The sequence below is a fragment of the Arachis ipaensis genome, chromosome B02 (genome assembly GCF_000816755.2).
Source record: "Arachis ipaensis cultivar K30076 chromosome B02, Araip1.1, whole genome shotgun sequence".
Taxonomy (NCBI): domain Eukaryota; kingdom Viridiplantae; phylum Streptophyta; class Magnoliopsida; order Fabales; family Fabaceae; genus Arachis; species Arachis ipaensis.
In genome coordinates this window covers 91,888,301-91,895,053 of record NC_029786.2, presented here as the reverse complement: position 1 = coordinate 91,895,053, position 6,753 = coordinate 91,888,301, and the positions used below count along the sequence as shown (strand labels likewise).

At 30.0% G+C, this 6,753-nt stretch overlaps 1 long non-coding RNA gene across 2 annotated transcripts; it reads left to right on the top strand.

The window, feature by feature from the left end:
• On the top strand, window positions 627-1,794 carry LOC110268982. 2 transcript variants are annotated; one of them, XR_002357800.1, is made up of 3 exons: window positions 643-987; window positions 1,340-1,476; window positions 1,586-1,794. It is a non-coding gene; the product is annotated as an uncharacterized LOC110268982 (long non-coding RNA). The 2 variants fall into 2 exon arrangements; XR_002357799.1 differs by having other exon boundaries at window positions 627-987; window positions 1,340-1,794.

Sequence of the window (6,753 nt, the reverse complement as noted above, 5' to 3'; positions counted from 1 at the left end):
TTCAACGATAAAATAACCTAAAGCACTGTAAGAAAAATTACTTTTATCAGCAATTTATTTTATTTTTAGCGGTAATAAAAATAGCCACTAATATATTTACCGACAATTAGATATTAACTGTCTTATGTTTTGTCTTTAAAAAGTTTTAGCGGCAATTATAACATTTACCGATAAAGACTTTTTTAATTGCCACAAAAAATATATAACTTTTTTACTTTTAACAGTCATTCTCTTGGCAATTTATAAGGCCACCAAAAGTAATTCTAAAATTGCAATATTATTCACTTTTAGTGGCCATTGTTATTGCAGCCGAAACCCATTTTACCGGCAATTTATATGGCCACTAAAATAATTCTAAAATTGTAATGTTATTCACTTTTAGTTGCCATTACTATTGCCGCTAAAATCTTAAGACTTTTTTTAGTTATCTTATACTCATTTTCTTAAAAGTAACGAATTATCTTTTTTTCTAGAATCTCAATTACTTTTGCCAACAATTGTTATTATCATGGTTCTAAAAACCGAACCGGACCGGTCGGTTCAACCTGATTAACCAGGAACCGGTCACTAAGTCGTTCCGGTTAGGCCTAAAAACCGCATAGCAAAAAATTGGTTACAGAACCGGTCAAACCGGTGATTAACCGGTGAACCGACAGAACTGTCCGGTTTTTTAGAAGGTTTTCGGTTCGAAAATAAACCCTCCTAAACGCGGCGTTTTGTCCCTTAAATTAAAAAAAAAAAAAAAAAAACGCAAAACGGCAAAACTGAAGTAGTGAACCCTAAATCAAACGCAGCCCCCATTTGATCTTCTTCTTCCCAGAGCCACAAACTCATCTCCTCTCCTCTCTTCTCTGAGAACCATAGAAGCCACCGCAGCCCCCAATCGCGCAGCCACCGCATCGTTGTCATCACTGAGCTCGCCTTCTCTCTGTTCGCCGGTGTTGGGTCCTCTGTCGTCGCCATTGCTCGCCTTCCACCTCGCCGCCGGTAAGTAATACTTTGTTCGCAGTTTCGCACTTCACAGCCATCTCCTCGGCGTCTGCTTGCTGGTTTAGGGTTTAGCAATGATTTCTGATAATACTTGTTATTTGTTTCAAATTGGTTTGCTTATTAGCTGGATTTTCTGAGGTTATTGTTTGTTGATTTAAGTTTTACTGTGGAGTTTGCTGAGTTAATTTCATTCATAATTTTTTGAAATTTTATTCTTGAGTTGCTGTTTTTTTCTGTTGTGTTCTGAGTTGGGGTGAGTTGCTGTTTTTATCTTCCAACTATTTAGTTGGCATGATTCCATCATGTTTGGGAAGCTTTAGTCAATCTCTTCAATATTTGTCGCTCGCAGGGAACAAACTGACTGGCAATATTCCTCAAACTTATGTGAAAGGAAATGCCCTTCACTTGATTGATTTTAGTTCTAACAAGTTGTATGGTCAATTACCAAGAGCACTTGTCAATTGCAGAATGCTAGAGTTTCTTGATGTGAGACATAACCATTTCAATGACTCATTTCCTTTCTGGTTAGGATCTCTTCCTAAGTTGTATGGTTCTTTCTTTATTGATTTGTCTTCATTTTCATTGTCCAACAAAGGAGTTGTCATGGATTATCTTGGGGGTCAATACCTTTGCGGCCATGAAGTACCTGCTTGGAAGTTGAAACAATGTTGGCATGGACTAAAATATTTGTGGTTTGTCCTTGTCCAATTAGTATGGAACTTATGGTGAATGGTTTTGTTAAATTTTGATGGATGATAGTTTAGGTGTTTTGTTAAATTTTTTGAATTAATTTTATTGATGATTGATGATGTTTTTTAAATATTTGAAGTTATATATTTAATTTTTAATAATTTTATTTAATATTTAATAAAACCGGTTGAATCTCGGTTGAACCCCAGTCGAACCAGTGAACCAGTCACTCTACCGGTTCATTGACCAGTTCGGTTCTCGCAACCTTGATAAAAACACAATAGACTTACTATTTCAGTTGAAGGTTTTGGTACATAACATATGAAGTATCCGTCTGACCAGGAAAATATATATATATATATAGTATCCGTGTGTGGAATACTTGCAGCGGAGGCTTAGCTCAGATAGTAAATCATGTGCCTCTTAATATGCTGCATTCGGATTTAAACTTTGGTATATGCACTAAGTTGAAAAGGAATCCTTTAGTGTTACCTTTTAGTATTGTGTGGGTGTGTGTAGTGTGGGTGTATAGTGATACTTAGGATTGGGAGTTATCTAATCCATTCGACCAAAAAAAACTTGGAGTATATATAGAAATAAATCCTCAAGAATTTTGCATAGGACATTTACGTTCTTAATAAATTTTATTATGTTAAAATTTTTAATTTTTATAAAAATAAAATATATAGATATATTTATTATATTTTTAAAGATTTATTTATCTCAAAAATAACAGATTTAATTAATATAAAAATTTATATGTTTTATTTTTGTAAAGTATATAAACTTTAATGATAAAATTTTTTTGAAGATATTTTAAATATATGCTCTTAAAATTGAGTTATCTATAATTAAGTTAAGTCTCACTTTAATTTCTAAGATTAACGAATTGTACTGATTTAGTCTTTGAAATCTCAATTGCTCTAAATTGATCCTCTAGATTCGAAAAAATGCACGATGTTAGTCTCTTTTCCATTTCCGTTACTGGAACACTAACGCCATGAATGACGTAGTCAATTTTTGCCACACTTGACATAAAGAAATAGTGTCGTTTGTGATTTGGCACTAAATGCACCTTGAAACGACATTGTTTGTCTTTGAATAACAAATAAAACATTACCCTTTTTTTGTCATCATTTTTCATCTTCAACTTCTCCATGAGTGAAGTAGAAAAAAAAATTCTTAAGAAGAAAAAAAATTGTTATTTATGTTGATGATGAAGATGATGAACTCAGAGTTATTGGTGAGTCCAGAGCCAATGTGAAGAATAAATCCAACATTGAATCCCCATGCAAGATAGCCCTTCCAAGTCTGATGACAAAAATACAACTCTTTTGTCGATGAGTAAAGTATCATTTTTATCCCCAACATTTAGGGTAAGTTTTAAAATTGTCCTTAACGTTTGAATCGTCCTATTTAAGTTCCTAACGTTTCAACATTGACTCAATGTTGTCCTGCTGTTAGGAATCTGTTAACGGAATTGACAATGGGACAAAATTGAGACGATTTTGAAACGTTAGGGACTTAAATAGGACAAAAACGTTAGGGACAAAAACAATAGGTAGAAATAAATTTTAATTTTATCCTTCACCAATATCAATCTTTTATGGTACATAGTTATTCAATTATTTTTTAATCACATTTAAGTAAATTTCTCTTAATCACATTACTTTGATTCTAAATAAATTTTTTTTTTTTATAATTTTACTCTTAAAAATTTTTACTCTTTATGAAATGTTTGTAAAATGACTAGAATCACATTACTTTATTGTATATGTATCATTTTTTTTCACAAGTTTATGTACTAATCATTTTACAAACATTTTATGATGAGTAAAAATTTTTAAGAGTAAAATTATAAAAAAAATTATTTAGAATAAAATTAATATAATTAAGTGTAATTTACTTAGATGTTAAAAAATAATTGAATAATTATGTACAGTAAAAAATTGATATTATTGAAGGATAAAATTAAAATTTATTTCTATGTATCGTTTTTGTCCCGAACGTGTTCGTCCTATTTAAGTCCCTAACGTTTCAAAATCGTCTCAATTTTGTCCTGCCATCAATTCCGTTAAGAGATTCCTAACGGCAGGACAACATTAAGTCAATTTTGAAATGTTAAAGATTTAAATAGGACGATTCAAATATTAAAGACAATTTTGACACTTATTCCAAACGTTGAGAACAAAAACGATACTTTACTCTTTGCTGATAATACCCCATTTTCCAACAACAATGAACCAATAAATCCTAGTGCTAACTACCCTTTGTCTGACAACAATGAACCAATAAATTCTAGTGCTAATAACCTCCTATCCCACAACAATGAATCCACTCTCACATCTCACAATAATTTTTGGATTTTAATTTCAGTTTTTAATTTTTCAATTTTTCAAATTAAATTTACTTTCATTTGGTCAACGTCTTTTGTAGAAGTCATTTCTTTCCATTGACACTGTAGTTAGAACACCTAAAAAATAATTTGTTAGGGTTAGATTTTATTGTTGACCACTAGAGAACAGGATAACAAACACACCCACACCACTTTAGAATTCTTGACGCTCTACTTCGACTGGAGTTCTTTGTTGTTGGAACTCTGGCTTCACTTACAATCATGATCCCAGAATCGAAAAGGTGCCTAATGAAAAATAAAGAAGAACTAAAAAATCTAGGAAGAAGAAGTAGGAAAAGAAATTTAGATTATAAAAGAAAAAAAATGATCAAATTAGAGTTAATCCACTTTAAAGTCATGTCATCTAATCATTACTATGTCTAACATGGTAAGAATTGGCCACGTCACTCATAGCATGAGTGTTTTAGTGACGGAAAATGGAGGATAGACTAATGTAGATCGGAAATGTTTGGTAATCAAAGAAAATTAGTCAAAAACAGACAGAATTTGTCTTATTTAACATCATTAATTATCGCAACAATTAATGAATGGTAAATAAGGCAAGTTCTGGATTTTTTTTCTTTCTAGCATTATCATTTTTGAATTTGAGAGACTAACTTAGAGTAATTAGAATCTCGAAGACTAAATCAATGCAAATCGTAAATCTCAGAAATTAAAGTGAAACTTAACTCATCTATAAACACTTAGGTAGCATTTGTTTTGAAGTACTAAGACAGAGACTAAGAGACTGAGATTCAATATCATATTTGTTGGTTGAGAGATTGATACTAAAATTTCTGTCTCTGTCTCCAAAATTTCAGTATTTTAATACCTCCAAAAAGTGGGGATATAGGGGACTAAAGTTTTTAGAGATGAAGACGGAAACTTTAATAACATTTTATACCTAAAATACCTTCATTTCAATTAATTAATTTCAATTTTACCCTTTTATACAAATTAAATTAAAATTTCATTATTGTTTCAGTTTCTGTCTCCCACTTTACACCAAACAAAATATTGAGATTTATTTTAATTTCTATTTCTTAGTCTCTATCTCTCAGTCTCAATCTTTCCGCCAAACGCTACCTTAATTACACTTAATTATTGCTCAAGAAAAGAGATCATTTTAGAACAGAAGTAACATTAAAATTCACCGGTGATGATGACATATATATGATTTTAGGGGACTAGTCATTCAAAGTTCAAACAACGCATCTCAGTTTCTAATTAATGATTTAGATCTTTTTCTACCACCTAAATCTATATATTCAAGGAAAATTATATAAGATGAGATTTCACAATCTTCTCAATAATATTTGCTACTCAAATATTTTTGTATGACTATTTTTTATTTGATTCATATATATAACGACCCATCTATCTAAGTATTGTCATCTTGACTACGCTATCAATTCTGATAAGATGCCACAATATGATTGAATCTAAAGGGAAATTAATAAAAAGAAAAAATTAAAAGTTTTTTCATAGGAAAATATCCTGAATAATACTTTTATTAATGACCAAATTTATGAATAGACATGTGCTATATATTTGAAGTATGTTCGATTTTTAGACATATTTTATGTATGTTAAAATACATTAACAGTTAATAAATTCAAAGAGTAAATAGAAAATTATATTTGAAGTAGAGAGATTACGTTGCTTAGTCATGCCTATTCAAATTAATTATGCGAGGAACAGTGAGATCTTTGTCTTCAAGCTATATATGTAAATATGCTTTCGGATTTAATTTTAATATGTATGAAATGTATAAGTTTTGTATAAATGATTAACTGCAAGTTGCTAATTATCTCCACCGAGTATTTTAATTCTTTAATCAATAGCCACAAGTTTCAAATGCTTTTGTTTACGAAAGCAAGTTGTTGAATAAAATATTTTGACTTGGTTTCATGCAATGCTTTTGTCTAATAATCTTTTCCCATAAGACAAGAAGAAAGGGCTTAATAAACAAAAACGCCTCTTTTATTATTTTTCATATTTTAGTAATGTATGTGACCTTTTATTCAATTGTAACACATTTATTTTATCTCCTTGAATTAGGTTAAGTATGCATAAATATCTCATTTTTAGTGCTCAAATAAATAAATATCATATATCTAAAGGCACAACATACATATTTTAATGACCTAACTTGTCCCATATTTTAAGGCCAAACATATTTTAATTAAATTATTTAATAATAACTTATTTAAAAAAGAAGAAGAAAAACTAGCAGGTCTTCACATACATACATATATACATGCATAATCCTTGAAATTTAAGCAATATTCTAAATGATATCGTTACGCTTTGAGTTATAATCATTAAGCATCAAAGAATTTTATTTCTTTTGAACTAATTATTCGTCTACCCCCTGATCATGAATTAAAAAATATATAGCTTTATGCTTGATAAGTATTGAATTATTGTACCTTTGATTTATTCGGTCCACATCTTATGGCAAATAACCTATTAAGCTTGTTACGGATCGAATATCCTATGGGATCTTCCTCAGATATTTTTTGGAATCTCCTACATACTTATATTTGTAATTATTAATTATTAACTGATCATCATCTCTTTTTATATATAGAATATTACATATATTATTTGATAGGAGAAAGAAAATGTTCTCATGTTTAAAGATGTTACTGTGATCATCATTCATTAATTGTTAA